Source organism: Cygnus atratus, chromosome 7 (assembly GCF_013377495.2).
Source record: "Cygnus atratus isolate AKBS03 ecotype Queensland, Australia chromosome 7, CAtr_DNAZoo_HiC_assembly, whole genome shotgun sequence".
Classification (NCBI taxonomy): Eukaryota; Metazoa; Chordata; class Aves; order Anseriformes; family Anatidae; genus Cygnus; species Cygnus atratus.
This window is the reverse complement of record NC_066368.1, coordinates 22,560,113-22,578,260: the sequence shown is the minus strand read 5'-3', so window position 1 is coordinate 22,578,260 and position 18,148 is coordinate 22,560,113. Positions and strand designations below refer to the sequence as shown.

At 43.7% G+C, this 18,148-nt stretch overlaps 1 protein-coding gene across 4 annotated transcripts in view; it reads right to left on the bottom strand.

Annotated features, from left to right (window-relative positions):
• Positions 1 to 18,148, bottom strand: part of PRKG1 (protein kinase cGMP-dependent 1) — a 467,733-nt gene that overhangs the window by 41,531 nt on the left and 408,054 nt on the right. Inside the window, exon 1 of one of the 4 annotated variants that reach the window (XM_050711884.1) lies at positions 5,081 to 5,191. The exons of the other annotated variants lie outside the window; for them this stretch is intronic. The gene's annotated coding sequence lies outside the window, so the exon portion shown is untranslated. Of the gene's footprint in view, positions 1 to 5,080; positions 5,192 to 18,148 lie in introns of those variants that run through there. 4 annotated transcript variants of the gene reach the window in all.

The window sequence follows — 18,148 nt, the reverse complement described above, 5'->3', positions numbered from 1 at the left end:
ACCAGAGCTGACAGTTCACTCCTGTAGCTAACAGGAGAGGTAGCTTCTCCACTTGGGACTTCAGAAAACAATACAGAGGAGGAAATGTTCACATACAGGTCAAACATGAGCGTGCTGCACAATCTCCCAGTCTCTCCTCCAAGGTTTATTGCAAATCTGAATGACAGAGATACCTACCGAAATCTCATTCAAACGACTGTCTGTATTGGTCACACGAGTATCGGTGTCCTCCTATGGAAGAGTTGGGGTGTGGGATCACCATTTCCTTCTCTCCCTCCAAATAAAATAAATACCCTTAAAGAGTCACTATTAAAGGACTTGGTTTTGTATCACCTTCAGCATGGACAGGCGTCACATGCAAGAAAACAGATTTCTCAGGGGGATCATGAATAAATACCATCGTCTACATGTCCTGTTACTTTGAAAAAGCAGTGCTGGGGCCACAGCCAAAGCATTTGGGCAATGCCTGTTATGCAGAACAGGAGAGGAAAACATGTGGCTTTCTGCACTGCTGGAAATTTCCAACCATTTAAATAAGCAATTGCTTCATAGGACAACTATTACTCCAAAACACATTTCAAGCTTTTTTTTTTCCCCAAACTATAAATACAAAAATTCAGAATAATCTTAACTAGGCAGCTAAAAAGAATAAATGAGAAAATGATGGGAGCAAAGGTTTGTAATTACCCAACTGCTCAGCTTTACTAAACTAGCTCATGATTCCTATCACATGAGCTAAATGTGTTGGGAAACATTAGACATCTGTTACCAAACACTCATCCTGATACAAAACTTGGCTTCTCTCCAGCTGCACGCTGCCAACTAGATGTAAATTGTAACCAAATGGGAACCAACCATCAGCTCCCTGATAAGAGCGGACGGAACAATTTGGGCTGGATAAAACCCAGGATTTTGGAGCCTTCCTCAGTGACAGGCACTTGCTCATTTAACAGCTATTTTGGTGGCTTTATATTCAGTTTTGTTGGCTGTCCCAGTCACTATAGCACCCATCGTAAAGGCAATGCACTTCTGCAACAGAAGTGATGAATCTCTGCAAAGACTAGAATAACCTGAGTTGCAATAGTTGGATGGTGATGATCAGATCCCGTCTGCAAGAAAATATGTCCAATGAGCCTAAGACCCACAAGTGGGGTGGGGAAAAAAATATCACAAAAGCAAACTGTATTTTTGTGCCCACTAAATCAGTTTTATCTCATTATATCTCCCTATGATTCTTACAATAAAGCTAATGTCTTTCTAGCATTCTGCTTCAGCTAATGCTACACTTGAAAAATGAGTTTGTGATAAATGAAAGACAAAATTACCTCAAATCTTTGCTGTTGTCATTATTTTTTTCTATAGATCTGAATATACATATTTTAGCCGTGGCAAAATGACCAACCTGGGACTACCTGTGGCACCCAACTGCTGTTTGGCTGACTGGTACCTGAAGTCACAAAGAAACTTCTGGATGGGTTAATGCTAGTAAGAGAGATGCAATCCCAACCATGAATGAAGAGTGGCAGAAGATAATGATCAGATTCGTGTAACAAGGAGGCTTCAAATCTGAAAGCGATGTGAGGGAGAGCAGATGTGGCAAATGGTGCTGCGGCTTCCATGCCTTCCCTTCCGCGCTGGCCAGCCCTCTTCCCCTCCTGTTAAGATTACTCCAGAAAGCTCAGGTTTGGGTATTTCTGAGTGATTTTGGAGAACAGGAGATCTATGAATGGTTATATGAGTGAAAGTGAAATAAAAAGCGCCTTGTGTCATTTCCATGAGATCCTTACCTTCAACTACGCCCTGTTTGTGTGGGGCTCAGAAGAGTTAGCCACATTCAGGCCACAGACAGAAGCATGGTACAGCGACACTGTATTTTACACAACCAGCAAGATCCAGAGCCTGGAAATGCCTGAAAGCAAATTCTTGAGAGGCATTGAGAGCAAATCTGTATTTCTTCATGGTGTACTGCCACTCATCCTCTCAGAGGTCCCACCCCTGTGCCAAACACTTCTATTCTAGCTTCTGCTTAACATACTCGTCCATTGGAGTCAGTGCATAATTTGGGTGGGGAGATGTCCCTTGACAAACCATTACTGGAAACCAAACCCAGAAAACAAGTGTACGAACCCAAAACCCTGTTGAGAAGATTGCAATATGCTCTCAGAGCACACTCAGCTCTCCACAGGCTTACACTGGCTGAAAGGAAAATGCTCACCCCAAAACTGCAGTCAGGCAACAAGAGCAGAGAATAAATATTTTCTAAGCACTGTCCCTCTGTGTGGCAATGCCTATGCTTTGTGTTTCTTCCTCCAGGTATCAAATATCTGTGCTCTCATGACACACAAATGCACATTTTTTACTTTCAAACATCCCTTTCAGATACATGCTGTGATCAGTAAGAACAAAAATATCAAGAAAAAGACCAGCTCTTTACCTATTTTACTGTCAATCACATAACATTACAGAATTCATTTCAAGCTCCATCACATTATTGCAATTTATTAGCTTGTTCACAAATACAGAATTACAAAATCGTACCAGGACATCTCCATGGATAGTGAAAGCAGGAAGACGCTGATCAAAGACACCAAGCTGTTGGATAAAAGTACTGGCACAAGAAGACTGTGATTTGTCCCATCGGCAGTAACATTGCCCATCCAGCCCAGAGCTGTATTAGCCAGGGGCACTGACATGCCATTGCCCTAAATCCAAAAGGGATTTTTTGCCCTTTAGCAGAGACACAGGGTTGAGGCAGATTAGTATGTCCATAAATATTTCCTGCATGGTATTTGCTAACCTAATGTTAGCTCATTCCTGGGAGGGATGGGTGTTATCCACAGATCTTGACTTGTTAGAGTAAGGATTTTTTTGCAGATGAGGATTTGCTGCCCTCCACGGAGGAAGAACAAGGAGGAAAACATCACATTGATTTTCTACTCCTTCATTTTTTCTAATTGCTAACAACACTGAAAAAGTAAAAAGTGTATATCTATCCACCTACAGATACATGTAGAGGTATATCTACCTACTGATGTGTGTAGATAGATGGATACACACCTTTTACTTTTTCAATGTTGTTTGCAATTAGAAAACATGGAAGACTGGCAGACTGAAGATCAATATGATGATTTCCTTCTTGCTCTTCCCCATTGGAGGGCAGCAAATCCTTGTCAGCAAGTCATCTGTAAATAGATATAAGGAGAAAGTATGATAAATGATAACATAGCTTCTCCTTATTTCAGGTCTCCCTCTTCCAGAACATCTGTCTGAGGTCAGCAGTGCAGTAGCTTTAATTCCTGACTTAGCTGCTACCACTTCCTTCTATGTCTTATACATTCAACTGAAAATCCAAATCAGAGAGATTTCATTTGGATTTTTAAAAAGCAATGTGCTCAGGGAGACTATGCAATTGAAAGCTGCAGCTGCATGGACAATTGCATTGAAAAGAAAGGGTTGTCTTTCTTTTCAAGTTCATGCTGTCAGGGCTGTGAATTTCTCTTTGACCTACCAGCACTTGAACTTACAGTGTACTTGCCTTTAATGACTTTCAAATCAGGAGAAATAGCATACCTCCTGGTTTAGATTTTCTTACAGAAAGCGAATATTTGAGTTGCAGCTAAAACAGACATTAAAGCTATGGCATCTCTAACTTCCTCTGGAAGGGGAAGGAGATCTGAAATTAAAAACATAAAGTTAAAAAACTAACAAAGAAATGATCTTCCCTATTTAAAAGTAAATTACTTTTCAATTAGAACTCTGCAATGTGATCATGGTATTATGCTGTTATATTAAGCTGTGCTCATTGTGAGTTGTTTCAACAGTTAAGCAAATAAGATTTGTTTGAATTATGGGGCTTTGCAGACTTTCTATTGCATGGAGACCAATTTCATTGAGAAATGTAATTGAATGCATTCAAGTACAGTCAGTTAAAACAGGTCATAAAGACTTTCTCATCATCCAGGCTCTTAAAAAGTCTAATACTGTTGAATTCCTAAATGTGACAAAAGATTGGTAATACCTTATTAAACAAATTATGCCTATTAGGTTCTGTCTAGCACAAGTAAGAGCACTGCAGTGGGACCTTATCTGAACATAGGACATGCAAGGAAGAAAAAAAGCCCCAAAACCCAAATTTCACAGTTTTCCTTATGTTTGCTGTAGGAACTTGTCCTCTTGTAGCTTGGGGAAATGCATCACTCCCTTCAAAATGCATGACTGTTCCCCTGTCTATGCCCACAATCAACTTGATCAGAAAAACTCACACCTCTCTCAGATTTAAGCAGATGCAAGAATCTTGTATGAACGTGAGTGTATTTTGATTGCCTTTATCCTGTTACTACACTAGCACACAATACTAGTCACTCATATGCCAGAAAGAAGTACAAATTTTCGTGTATGAACTGAACATGATTTTTTCCCTTCTTGATGAAACAGTTTGCATAAGCAGAGTTTCTGTATCATTGATTTTCATGATTTTTTTTTCTGTTAAGCAGAAAAACAAGGCTAACTGGATATTTCTTACTGTGAAATACCTGCTAATAAAAATTCATGGCAAATCACTGATTGCAGTATAAAGCCATGAATTAAAGTGGTTGCATACAGCTAGTGGTTCTCCAAACATTCTTTCCTCACTGCCTGGATCACGGCCATGAGAAATCTGAATGCTCTCTGAATCTGTCTGGGGGCTGCAGACCAGTGAGAAAACTCACGGTGTGTTTTCAGCAGAATAAATCCTTCGCTTTTAGCTGGGATACAAACCACCAGCTCAAAGGGAGGTGATAATCCTGTACAGGTATGAAGTAGAGTTCTTTCAATAGAGCACAAGATTATCAGGTTGGTTTTTAGGGAATTAGGTCCTTGTTTTTCACTGAAACTGAGAGGAAGGTGAAAAAAAAAAAGAAAAAAAAAGTTTTGGGAATCTGAGTTTTGCAAGTGAAGTAACCAACATGCCCACGTCACTACCAGCCTACCTGCCTGAATGTGCAGAGCCTTTGAACACCTAACGTGCGCAGACAGTGACAAGCAGAGCAGCAATAAGCAAGCAGCATTGCAGTGCCCAAACTGCACCCACCCAACTTACCTGGACTGCTCTGCAAACGCTCTGCTGAACCTAGGCGGTCCCAGGTCCTTGCAACACTACATCGGCCTGGGCCCTACTTCATGACTGTATTAAATATATAGTTCTACTGACACATCACTAAAATGTGCATTTTATTTTCTAGATCCACATGTTCCTCCTTTTTTCTCTAATGAAACAGCCTGATGCTTCTAACAAGACTCTCATTTGGTGTCCCACTTTGGAAAATCCCACTTTCAGCTCTGGTTAAAATAATATTTCCACTTTTGAAATATGCCTAATGCTGAGAATATCCTCAAATAGTTCAAACATGATACATGACAGTATAGACTTACTTACAAAAACAAGACTTTACTCAATTTTAATTAAAAGGGGTGGAGGGAGGATGTGGAATATTCCTTCCTCTGGTGGTGTTTCCTGCTCTGTACAGCATTAAAAGATATTGCGCAAGGAGGGGGACCTTTTTTTTTTTTCTTCCTTTTTTCTTTTTTTAGCTCGGGATGGTGAAAGCTGATTGAAGAGATGCAAATGTTAGAACCTTCAAATGATTTCAATCAGAATTTGACTTGCTATCATGCAGGTGCTAGCTGTAGACCAAAGAAACAGCCTTGTTGCCAGTGCATCTCTATCTTGGCTTGGCAGTGAGGGACTGAACCCAAAACAGTTGCTGACAGCACTATTGTCTACAGTAGGCTGGATTAACGTTGGGTGGAAATCTCATTGCTGACAGTGGAATAGTGAAATGTGGGTAACCTTTTCCAGCTCCAAGATGCTGCTACCCCAGGCAGCAACAACAACACCTGGAATTTAATGGAAAACAAAATTCCAAGGGAAAGCAAATCATTTTTCATTGCGCCTCGAACACTGCACTCTGACATGCCAAATGAAATTATTGGCATCTCAATTTCATTTGAATGAAATCAAATCAATACAGATTGAAATATCATTTAAGAATGTTATCCATCAACATTTTTTTTTCCCAAATGAACTCTTGCTGAAATCATGTCTATCTGTACAGCATTTCCTTGCTGACAATTCAACGCTTTCATTAAGAAAAATCCCCACCAGTTTTCCTTGTGCAATGGGCATCGTCACAGTTGCTGGGTGGGAGAAATACTGGTTTAATATCTACACATACCCCATTGTCACCACATTTCCATGCAGCGGGTATGTGGTACATTTTTTTTTGTTTTATTTATTTATTTATTTATTTATTTGAGTTTTACTGTGTTATAAAGATCTTCAATTGAAATATTACACCCACTGGACAAAAGGTAGCTATATATGCTTTAGCTCACTGCACTGCACTGCACGGCACTGCACTGAGTTTCACTTCCCAGCCACCCCATCCCAACTATCAAGAAAGCTGCTGTTGGCTTTTTTCCACAGCTGTGCTCATTACAGCAGAAGAGTGGAGTTAGGATCAGATTGCAAAGAAACGTTTATTGTGCTCCAAGACACATACATTGCAAAGAGAAAGCTCTTCTGTCTGGCTGATGAGAACAAACGGAGAGCACAATGCACTTCAGTTGGCTTTCTTTATCTTTGCTATTGCAGCGCCCTGCAGTATTATGCCTTAATGGCCTTCTTGGCACATTTCTCTTCTCACATGCTAATGCTAGTACAAATAAGCAACCTTTTTGAATAAAATATTAGATATATGTTGTTGGGTTGAAGCACAACATCTAACATCCCTCTGCAGACTGACACAGCTTGAGTCAAATGCAGTTCACTGAGGAATTGCCAGGGACTTTTCACCTATAACATACTAATTCTGAGTTTATTCTTTCTAAATCATGGTTTAGTACTGAGATAAAATTCAGACTGATATCCTCAAATTCACCAACTAAATCAGCTATAGGTTGGGTGTAATGAGTGGTAGTGAATTATATTCTAGCACTCAAACCCTAGTTTTTACAGTAATACAAGGTAAGTGCAAAACAAACTTCTCATGACTGCATGCTTGCTTGTCCCTGATGATAACTGCCCATCGAATATAGAAGAAGAGAAAGTATTACAGTAAGGAAAGAGACAAGTCACTAACTTCCCTCTAATCTCTTCACAAGTTCTGAATTTAGGCGTTTGTATCTGTGGACAGAAGATGGCATGAAGTTGCTTTTTTTTTTTTTCACCCTTCTTTATTTTTGAGAAAATACTTTGCGTATCACAGAATCACAGAATCAGCTAGGTTGGAAGAGACCTCCAAGATCACCTAGTCCAACCTCTGACCTAACACTAACAAGTCCTCCACTAAACCATATCACTAAGCTCTACATCTAAACGTCTTTTCAAGACCTCCAGGGATGGTGACTCAACCACTTCCCTGGGCAGCCCATTCCAATGACCAACAACCCTTTCAGTAAAGAAGTTCTTCCTAATATCCAACCTAAACCTCCCCTGGGGCAACTTTAGCCCATTCCCCTCCCTCCCAAAAAAAATGAAGCACTCACACAACCCCTGAGAATCAGCAAGAGCTGTTTATTGCCAGGACATCTTGCAGGCAAGCCTGCGGGATGTCCGTGGTGTTTGGTGGCTCCAAGCTGATGCTTGCAATGAAGCCTGAGCAACGAGCAGGGGGCTCGCCGGGCACTCCTGCGATGCTGTTGGTGCTCTCGGATGGCAGAGCACAAAGACATGCCGCAGTAGTCCCAGGCCTGTTCTGGCAGAGGTGGATACACTTCCATCCGTTCCTCCACATCTGGTGGACCCAGCTCCATGAGCTCCACGGTGTTGGGCAGAAGGCTAAGCCAGTCCTTGCCCGGGACTGCCCAAACGGGATGCCTTCCGTCCGGAACGTTCTCAGGCCAGGGTGCCGAACCAGGGGGTCGTCCAGTCCCACGCCTCGGTCCCACGCCACTGTCGGCTTGATTTTCATGCATGGGTCTGACGCTGCCCTCTCGTTTACGGCCATTACTGGGTCCCGCACTGTGCTCCGGACTATGGGCACGCCTCTGCTCCCCGCGGCTGTCTGCCTGATGCTCCCACCTTCGCCCCACGTCACCGTTGCTCCCATGGTAAGGCCCAGGCCCCCTGGCGCTGGCTGTGTGAGGGGACGGCCTGTTCCCCGCATCGTTGCGGTGCCAGTGGTACCGCCTGTATGTGTCTGTGGGCTGGGTGCTAGAGGTCCCTTGGGCACTGGTGTCTCTTGTGCCGCCGGCGCTATCCCTCTGCCCACGACACATCTCTTTCTGCTCAGGTGCATTCCTTCTTGGTGCTTCACCGGACGGCATCCCTGTCCTCGCACACCAAGGAGGCCTGCTGCTCGCCTTGCTCTTCTAGTCTTCCTCCTGCCGCACAAGCTGGCAGTCAGAGGGCCTAGATGCTCAGCGAGTGCTGGGCCAGCTGCAGGGGGCCTGTTTTATAGGGCCCGCAGCAAAGGCGGGGCAGTGGTGACCACTGTGACCTCAGCAAGCCTCTGTGATGAAGTGGCCCATGCGTGGCCAAAGGCGGCTGTGTTGGGAGCGGCCTGGAAGATGCCCTCACGTGGACAAGGAGGAGGGTTGGGGGGCTGAGGGCCCCTTTTCTGGGGCTGGCTTCCCCGGGCCATTTGGCTTGCCAGAGAGTGTCCTGGTTTCAGGTAGGACAGAGTTAATTTTCCTCCTAGTAGCTGGTAGGGTGCTATGTTTTGGATTAGGATGAGAAGAGCGCTGATAACATGCTGATGTTTTAATTGTTGCAGAGCAGTGCTTACACCAAGCCAAGGACTTTTCAGCTTCTCGCTCTGTCCTGCTAGCGAGCAGGCTAGGGATGCAGCAGGAGCTGGGAGGGGACAGACCCAGGACAGCTGACCCAGACTGGCCAAAGGGGTATTCCATACCATCTGACGTCATGCTGAACAATATATAGGGGTGGCTAGCCGGGGTGGAGGGGGGGGCCGGCTGCTCGGGGATAGGCTGGGCATCGGTCAACGGGTGGTGAGCAATTGCATTGTGCATCACTTATTTCGTACACATTATTACTATTAATACTATTATTATTATTATTATTATTATTGTTATTATTTTCCCTGTCTTAATAAACTGTCTTTATCTCAACTCACAGACTTCACTTTCCCGTTTCTCTCCCCCATCCCAGAGAGGGAGGGGGGAGGGTGAGCGAACGGCTGCGTGGTGTTTAGCTGCCAGCCGGGCTAAACCACAACAGAGAGAAAGGCTGCCCCTCGGCCACAGGGACTACCCTGCACTCCCATCCTGTGTCCTGGGTTTATTTTTAACACTGTTTTTTAGGTAATTTGATTCTATTCTTTACGGAAAAGAACAGAAGGTGCATCTTCAGCCCTAATTCCCATGTGCGCTTTGTGCTCCGAGTGAAGAATTTTTTCCTCACGTCACATCTCCTCTAAATCTCCCCTCCATTTGTTCAAAGCCATTATTCCTGGTTCCATGGCTACACTCCCTGATAGAGGCCCTCTCCAGCTTTCTTCTAGGCCACTTTTATGGGTACAGTTAGGTGGCAAAACAGCAGAACCTAGCAAATTGAAGCCTCATCTGCCTTGTTCCACACATTCCATGTGAAGTTTTCCAGCTCAGGCTCTAGCCTTTCATCAGTGTAACATAGAATCATTAAGGTTGGAAAAGACCTTCAAGATCATCTGGTCCAACCATCACCCTGCTACTAATGTCACCCTCTAAAGGATGTCCCTACGCACCAGGTCCAACCTTTCCTTGAACACTCCCAGGGACAGTGACGCCACCACTTTCCTGGGCAACCCATTCCAATGCCTGACTGCTCTTTCTGAAAAGAAATGTCTCCTACTTGTTTTAATTGTTGCACAGCAGTGCTTACACTGAGTCAAGGACTTTCCAGCTTCTCACAATGCCCTGCCAGCGAGGAGGTTGGGGGTGCAGCAGGAGCTGGGAGGGGACAGAAGCAGGACAGCTGACCCCAACTGGCCAAAGGGCAAAAAGAGCAAAGGACCAAAGCTATTTTAAGGCAACTTGTCAGAGTCAACGTGGAAGAGCCATGGCCAACTTACAATGTTAGAAAGTGCTTCCTAGGAAAGCGAGATGTGATCTCAAGGAAAATTCAGTCTAATTACAGCTTCACGTTGCTCAAATCACAGTTAATTCTGCTTGTTGCTCTTCTGCTTTACAAAATCTCATGATCTGGTAAGTGTATTGCAAACTGCTAATTAGTTCCCATGGATCCCAAATCTGCTCATCTAATCACGTAAACACTTAATGGCCCTTTTGCCTCCACCCTTAATGTAGGACTATGTTGCTTGCATAAGTAAATGCTCACCATGGCAACAGCAATACTCATTAAAAAGAGTTGATTGTTCTATTCTTTCTCTAGATTATTTTAATGTGGAGAACAAATCAATATACTGATGCTAGACATATTTATATATCCAGCTCACTATGTTTGCTATTTATTGCACATTTGTTAAAGTCCCATGGGTTTCAAACAACAGTGAACTCTATATTTTGCCCAGCAACCTGTATGCACTTGCTTCTTGTTTTTAAATGTCCCTAACTTTCTAGGAAAAAAGTTTCCTAAATGGTTTCCAGGTTGATGACTGCTCAGAAGTAGTCTACTTTGAGCGAACTTGTGTCTTCTCCAAGGGCTGCCCAGAGCCATTTTTGCAATGTTTCCTGTATAACCTCTTCCAAGTTGTCAAGCAGACCCATGTGTGACAGGACCTGGAGACGCTGCTGCAGCAGATGGGTGAACTCTGTTTTTCTTGACAGAGTTCAGTGGCTCCCCCAATGTGCCCACAGATCACCAAAGCAGAGCTGTTCATTGCACTGGGGTCACCAGACCAGACCTCCAAAAGTGTTACTACAAAACCATCATTTGGCAAACGTCAAATGCTGGCACTGCTGAAGTTGTTGCATCCGGAATGTTTCATCCTAATTTACTTTGAAAAAAAGGTGACATATAAGGAGAAGGCGGGGAGGAGGGGAATATTACATAGGATCCTACCGAAAAAGTGGGAGCAGGCAGGAAGCAGATTTTTCCTTACAAAGCAAGTACGTGTGCACACAAAGCAAGATTTTTCACTCTGCTTGTTTTTTTCTGGCAGACAGATGAAACTGTGGGAAGAGATCAGTGAAACTGGGTCCCGTTTAACCAGCTCTGTCCTGATACTATCCTGTGCTTAACCTCTTTTAATTTGACTTATTTGCTAGGACTTTTCATCCTTGTTGTATCACTTTCAAAAGCAAAATCCGTGTCTTGGGCCCTGCCAGATACATAGGCAGGCACTGGGGTCCTTCAGGGCAGGTCACTTGTATGCATTGTGCCCTGTGAATCTGGAAAACACCCTGCAACATCACAAGGAGTGTATCCTTGAGCCTCTCTCCTCTTCCAAGACGGTTCATGGCACAGAAATGGGATTGCACTTGCTGCCAGTTCAATCCCTCTCAACACAGAACCCCGTCTGTAAGAGGTCTGCTCATCCTGAAGGACACAAGTACCCGCTTTCTTCAAAAAGTGGCATACGTATGTCCTACCACTGAGTGACTGCAATAGGACATGCTGCCACATGTTCACTGTCACCACACTCCAAAACTTGCAATGAAGTATGGATTTGGTCCTAAGAGCATGAGACTCCTGTTATTGGAAGATGGATCTTCCTGTCGAGATGAAACTCCAACACCACTTTACCAGGAAGATAGTGAGAAGCCAGGGAGAAACCCTAGGTTTGAAGAAAAGTAAAAGAGCTGCCACCAGCCACAGGCTGAACTTGTGAATACAGGCGCTCAGTTTGCACAAGTCTAAAAGCCAGTTCCTTTTCTACTTCGTCCCAAAGCAGCCACCTCTGCAAACCGCTTCTTCTCACTGACGTTAACTCTGCAACTCTGCCAGACAAAAAAGGATCAGCCTCCTAGCAGAAGAAGGACTTGTCAACAGGACCCCTGGGGTTGGTCTGAACTGGGAGGTGGCAGAGGGTGAACTGAACGACTAGCCATCAGAAACCCTACCCAGAGCACAAGAATCCGACATGATGAGAAGCAACCAGGCAGACAATGCTCCGGTTGCACCATAGGGACACAGAAGTCAAACACAGGAAAGGAGAGGAGGAAGAAAATGCTCAGGACTCCTGAGCACATCTGCCAGACTACTGACATGCAGCAACAGACTGCTGGGGAGGTAACTTGCAATGGAAAAACGCTGCTATGATGATGCTATTGATGAGAACTGCCCTAAAGAAAAGTGTGGAGCCAGACTCTGTAGTGCAGATTGAAGTGAACAACAGAAGAGTGTAATAACTTCCTCCTAGGAAATAACTTCCTTCCTAGGAAAGAGGAACTTCCTCAAACTTGTGATTTGATGCTGAACAATATGCAAGGTCCAGTTCAAAGTACTACCACTGAAGAGCCTCGCTATAGGGGGAACCATGATGTACTGAGGTTTAACATGGCTGAAGGTCTGAAAAGAGGTTTAAAATAAAAGCATGACTCTTGCACTTAAAAAAAAGAAAGGGTAATTCAAAGAGCAGTTAAAAGTCATTGGGAGAATTAAATCTTAGCAGCAGAACGTAACTGGCTGGAAGCATATAGCAAACATACATCAACAATGGACATGTGAAAAGTCAGAAGGAAGCTGGTGTGGCTGAACAGCAGGATAAGATAGTATACTAAAAGCAAGAAGGCATCCTTCAAATATGAAGAGGTTTCATATTTGAAAAGAAAAAAGAAAAAAAGAAAATGAAGAATCAAACCCTGTCCAGTTAAAAGGAAAAACACCATAAGGAAGGACGTTATACATATGTATATATACACATATGAAGTAACAACTTCAAAAGGCTTAAAAACAAATAATACATCCTTCTCAATCACAGCAACAGCAAGAAGCCTGACGGTAGGCTGTAGGGTCTCCAGAGGATCATGCTCTAGAAAGAGCACACTGAGAAGAACAAAGCCATGTGAGGAAACACTCAGTGCACTTTTTACCCCTCAGTTCAGCATGGAAGATCTTGGGGAGATCCTGCTACCGCAATCTTCCTTCCCAGGGGAATCACCAGAGTAACCGCCATCAATTGAAGTGTCAGTAGGGGACCCGAGTCGACTAAATGAATATTAACACATCTCCAGCCCCAGATGGTGTTCACTCAGCACTTCTGAATGAACTCAAGGTGAACTACTAACTGTGGTTTGTAACTAGCTCTGCTTGCTGAGGGATGGAAGCGGCTTTTTGATGTGATCCAGAGTGCTGTACACAACTAAGCCCAACATCTGTACTAACAGAATTAGTTGACACATGGATAAATCTGACTTCTTTGGGGAAGAGCCAACTTGCTTCACAAATCTACTGGAGTTCTTTGAAGAAGTAGACATGCACATGGGCAGGAGAGAACTGGTCGATATAGTTGGCTTGGATTTCCAGAAGGCATTTGACAAGGTTTGAAAGGCTGTTAGAAAAATTAAGCTGCCATGAGATAAGAGGAAAGGTCTTTGCATTGATTAAAAAAAGGTTAAAAATAGGAAACAGCAGATAGCAGTAAGTGGCGGTTTTCCTAATGGAAGGAGGCCAAGAGTTCTTCAAATCTCTCCTGTTCAACATCTTTATAGACTATCTGTAAAAGGGAGGAATAAGTAAAATGACAACATTGGTTGAGGATATTGAATCACTAAATATAGCAAAGAAAAGCACAAGGTGAGAAAATGCAGAAGGACTTAAAGATACCAAGGGACAAAGAAATATATTCACTTGAAATTCTGAAGAAACATGGTGATGAATGTCAAGAAAAAAAATCCTAATCTTGCACATGCAGCAATGGGCTGATTTGGCCATCTTTATCCCCTCTCCCATCTCAAAAACTATAGAGTACAACTGGGAAAAGTACCAAGAGGTGTAACAGTGTGGATCACAGGATTGATTTATGTTGCAGGAATAAGACAACTCAGGAGATGAGAAAGCTCTAGAACTTGCACGGCATATATAAAGTGGCTAAGCAGAATCAAGGGGGAAAAATCATTGAGAGCTACTAAATATATAGACAGCACCCACACGCAGGAAGTTCCTTAGTCCCAAATCATTGGAGACTAGTGGATTACCAATTAATATCCCAAGCATCTCCTTGGGTCTTTTTCCTAGATGCCTGGTGTTGGGCACAGTCAGAGACAGGATACAGAGTTAGCACCATCTTTTGTCTGACCCAGTGAGGCCATTTGTATATTGGCACTTCCAATGTATCCGTATATAAATGGATGGGAATAGATTGAGAAACTCAGCCCCTTCTTGCAATGTATAAAAGCAATGAAAAAAAAAAAAAAAAAGAGTTGTGTTCCACAGTGCCTGGCGCCTGATCTGGAAGTCTGTTTTTGTTCTACAAGGGGAGAGATGAGCTGTTCAATCTTACAACTTGTCTTGACTAGATAAAAGGAAGTTTTTATCAGACAGTATTTAACATATGGTGGCTCACATGAGGAAAAAACATAGTTTTCTTTTATTCACTGCTGCAAATCCTAAATTCACCACATGAGAAATCTGCCAAGTGCTCTGTCAACATTTCAATATTATCATGTACTAATTAGAGAAAAGAAAAGAAATCCAAACCAAACAAACCACCCCAAACCCCACGTTTTTCTAATGCAGATTATTCCTTGGCTTGAAAAATGATGCAAGCTATCTCATTTTGGGAATATCAGGAAGCTGGAAGGATCTAAACTCCTCAACTCCCAGCAGCTCAACATCTCATTTGACTTTTTTGCAATTGGGGAAAGTATTTCCTAATACACTTCCTAAGTACTCAACTCATTTTAGAGAGGGGCACAAGATGTGCCAGGAGTTGAACATGACTTGTATTGATTGCTGAGTGCCCCCCAAAACACACTTCCAAGCCAGAATCACATACTACAACACTGAAATGTCACTGGTTGCACATCATCTACTAGGTTCAGTGCCCCAAAACTGGAAAATTCAATTCAGTAGAAGTAATGATGGGTGTATCAGCACACATGGGCAGAAGACCTAAAGAAGACCAAGCGGTTGTTGTTGGGAAATGCTGATGACAATTCAGGGGACAAAGAATCAAAAGCAATGAGTTTCCTGGAAGCTTCTTAACACTCTCATATGGGCTCCCATCCATTTTCCAGCCTTGACAACTTCTGAAAGGCACTTTCCCATGCTTCCACTGGAGGGCAGAAATATCCCATGTTTCCACAGGCAACCCTTCAGCTCATTGCCACAGACCCATATGCTTAAAAAAACTCTAGCAAGGCCTTGTCTTCAGGAGACTTTCTTTTACACTTACAGACTTCAACTTGTCTTCTATGTTTATCAGCAGCTTATTTTTTTCAAAATAATGTTGTTATTTAAAAAAAAACACATGACAACACATGACATATTCCCAGTTTACCCTAGTGTCTCATGTAGCACAGCAATAGCCCCCAGAGCCCCTCTGCTTGCAGTATGTGCAACACTCCAATGTCCCCTAAGCTCCCTAAACACCTTTCCCATAGGTAACAAATATATTGGAAGTACGTATGTACGTGCTGAATGGCAGGTTAACATCCCTACCGCTTCCTCAGGAGTCAGTAAAAATATTTTAAAAGGCTTGCAGTGCTGATCTGGAGAGCTACGGCTTGCAGCATCTGTATCTAAATTAGTGAAAACTATAATCAAGAGCAGAATTAGTAGACGCAGGAACAAATTTGATATGCTCTCTTCCACAAAGCAAAAAGGGACACATTAGCGTTACTGAAAGGGTTATGGATAAGGCTGATCTCCTTGACAGAGTTTATTTGGTTTCCGAAAAACATCTCAGAAGGTTCCCCAGGCAAAGGCAATTAAAGACACTAAGCTGCCAGGAGATACAAGGAAAGGTCTCCTCATGGAGAACTAACTGCTTCAGAGCATGGAGGTCAGTCACCCGTGATCCTTCAGGGCACTGTGTTGGAACCTGTGCCATTTGATGGATTTAAAAGTGAACTGGATAAAGGTTCAATAGTGGAATGACGTGGTTTTCTGTTGGCATTAAGCTACCCAGAGTAGCAGAAAAAATAGGGTGAGCCATGAATAGCTGCAGAAGAACCTTAGGATATTCAGTGACTTGCCAATAAAATGTCAGATGAAATGAAACAGAGATGAACTTATATATATAGAAAAAATAACCCAAACTATACACGAGGTAAGATGGGCTCCGAGATGATTGTCCAGTCCTATGAAAACAATGGTTCAGTCATCAGGGATGGTCAAAAAGACAAACTGAATGTCAGGGATTACTAGGAAAGGAGCACAGAACAGCATGCCTTTATGCAAACATACAGTACCTGGTACCTCCATGCCCCTCTGTTCCACCCTGGTACAGATACAGCAGCAAGATTTACTTAGCATATGCAAGTATCTAAATCCTTAATACCTGGGCATTAATATCTGAGCAGTATCTGGGTAATGCTGAGCATGGTCTGCTGTAAGGAACCCTTCCCCAAATTAAACTTTTTAAGTTTTACAGACTAATTCTTTCACAATAGAAAATAGAAATGTCAACATTTTCTTGCTGTTTGCTACAATGACCCTGTGTTAGTACATTAAACAAGAAGTAATTCTGCAGGTTAAACTTTTTCCACTCTTTCTCTGCCAGTTACATTTCAATCTGTGGATGGAAAATGTGAGAGAGCAGGACGGTGCCAGATCCATCTCTGCCTTGGCTTTTCTTTTTTGACTTCTGGTTAATTTGCTTAATCTTTCCATATCTGTTTCCTTATTTGTAAATGAAGGCACACTGAGAGACTTATTTACAAAGAGATCATCTGTGGGATATCTGGGATCAGATCAAAAGCCCATTTTGCACATTACATGCTCTGGAGAACAACTGTGAGGATGCTCAGGGAGAATCACAGAATCACAGAATTGTAGGGGTTGGAAGGGACCTCAAAAGATCATCGGGTCCAACCCCCGTGCCAAAGCAGGTTCCTTAGAGCAGGCTGCCCAGGTAGGCGTCCAGACAGGCCTTGAATGTTTCCAGAGAAGGAGACTCCACAACCTCCCTGGGCAGCTCATTCCAGTGCTCCATCACCCCCACCGTGAAGAAGTTCTCTCGCATGTTGGTGCGGAACTTCCTGTGCTCAATTTTGTGGCCATAACCCCTTATCCTGTCCCCACAAACCACTGAAAAGAGGTTGGTCAAATCCCTCTGTCTCCCACACTTCAGGTATTTAAAAACACTGATAAGATCCCCTCTCAGTCTTCTTTTCTCCAGGCTGAACAGGCCCAGGTCTCTCAGCCTTTCTTCATAGGAAGATGCTCCAGGCCCTGTATCATCTTTGTGGCCCTCCGCTGGACTCTTTCCAGGAGATCCCTGTCTTTTTTGAACTGGGGAGCCCTGAACTGGACACAGTACTCCAGGTGAGGCCTGACCAGGGCAGAGTAGAGGGGGGGATCATTTCCCTTGACCTGCTGGCCACACTCCTTTTAATGCATGCCAGGATCCCATTGGCCCTCTTGGCCACCAGGGCACACTGCTGGCTCATGGTCAACCTGTCGTCCACCAGGACCCCCAGGTCCTTCTCCTCAGAGCTCCTCTCTAGCAGGTCGTCCCCCAGCCTGTACTGATACGTGCGGTTGTTCCTTTCCAGGTGCAGGACTCTACACTTGCTCTTATTAAACCTCATTTGGTTTCTTCCTGCCCATCTCTCCAGCCGGTCCAGGTCTCGCTGAACAGCAGCACAGCCTTCTGGTGTGTCAGCCACTCCTTCCAGCTTTGTGTCATCAGCATACTTGCTGAGGGCAGACACTATTCCCTCATCAAGGTCGTCGATGAAGATGTTGAACAAGACCGGACCCAGCACCGACCCCTGGGGAACACCGCTGGTCACAGGTCTCAAGCCAGACTCTGTGCCGCCGATCACCATCCTCTGAGCTTGGCCAGACAGCCAGTTCTCAACCCACCTTACTGTCCACTCCTCTATCCCACATTTTCTCAGCTTTGCTAGCAGGATGTCGTGGGAGACAGTACCAGAAAGCCTTGCTAAAGTCAAGGTAGATGACATCCACTGCTCTCCCCCTATCTACCCAGATGGTGATGCCATCATAAAAGGCAACGAGGTTGGTCGAGCACGACTTCCCCTTGGTAAATCCATGCTGACCACTCCTCATAACATTCTTCTCTTCCAATTGCTTGGA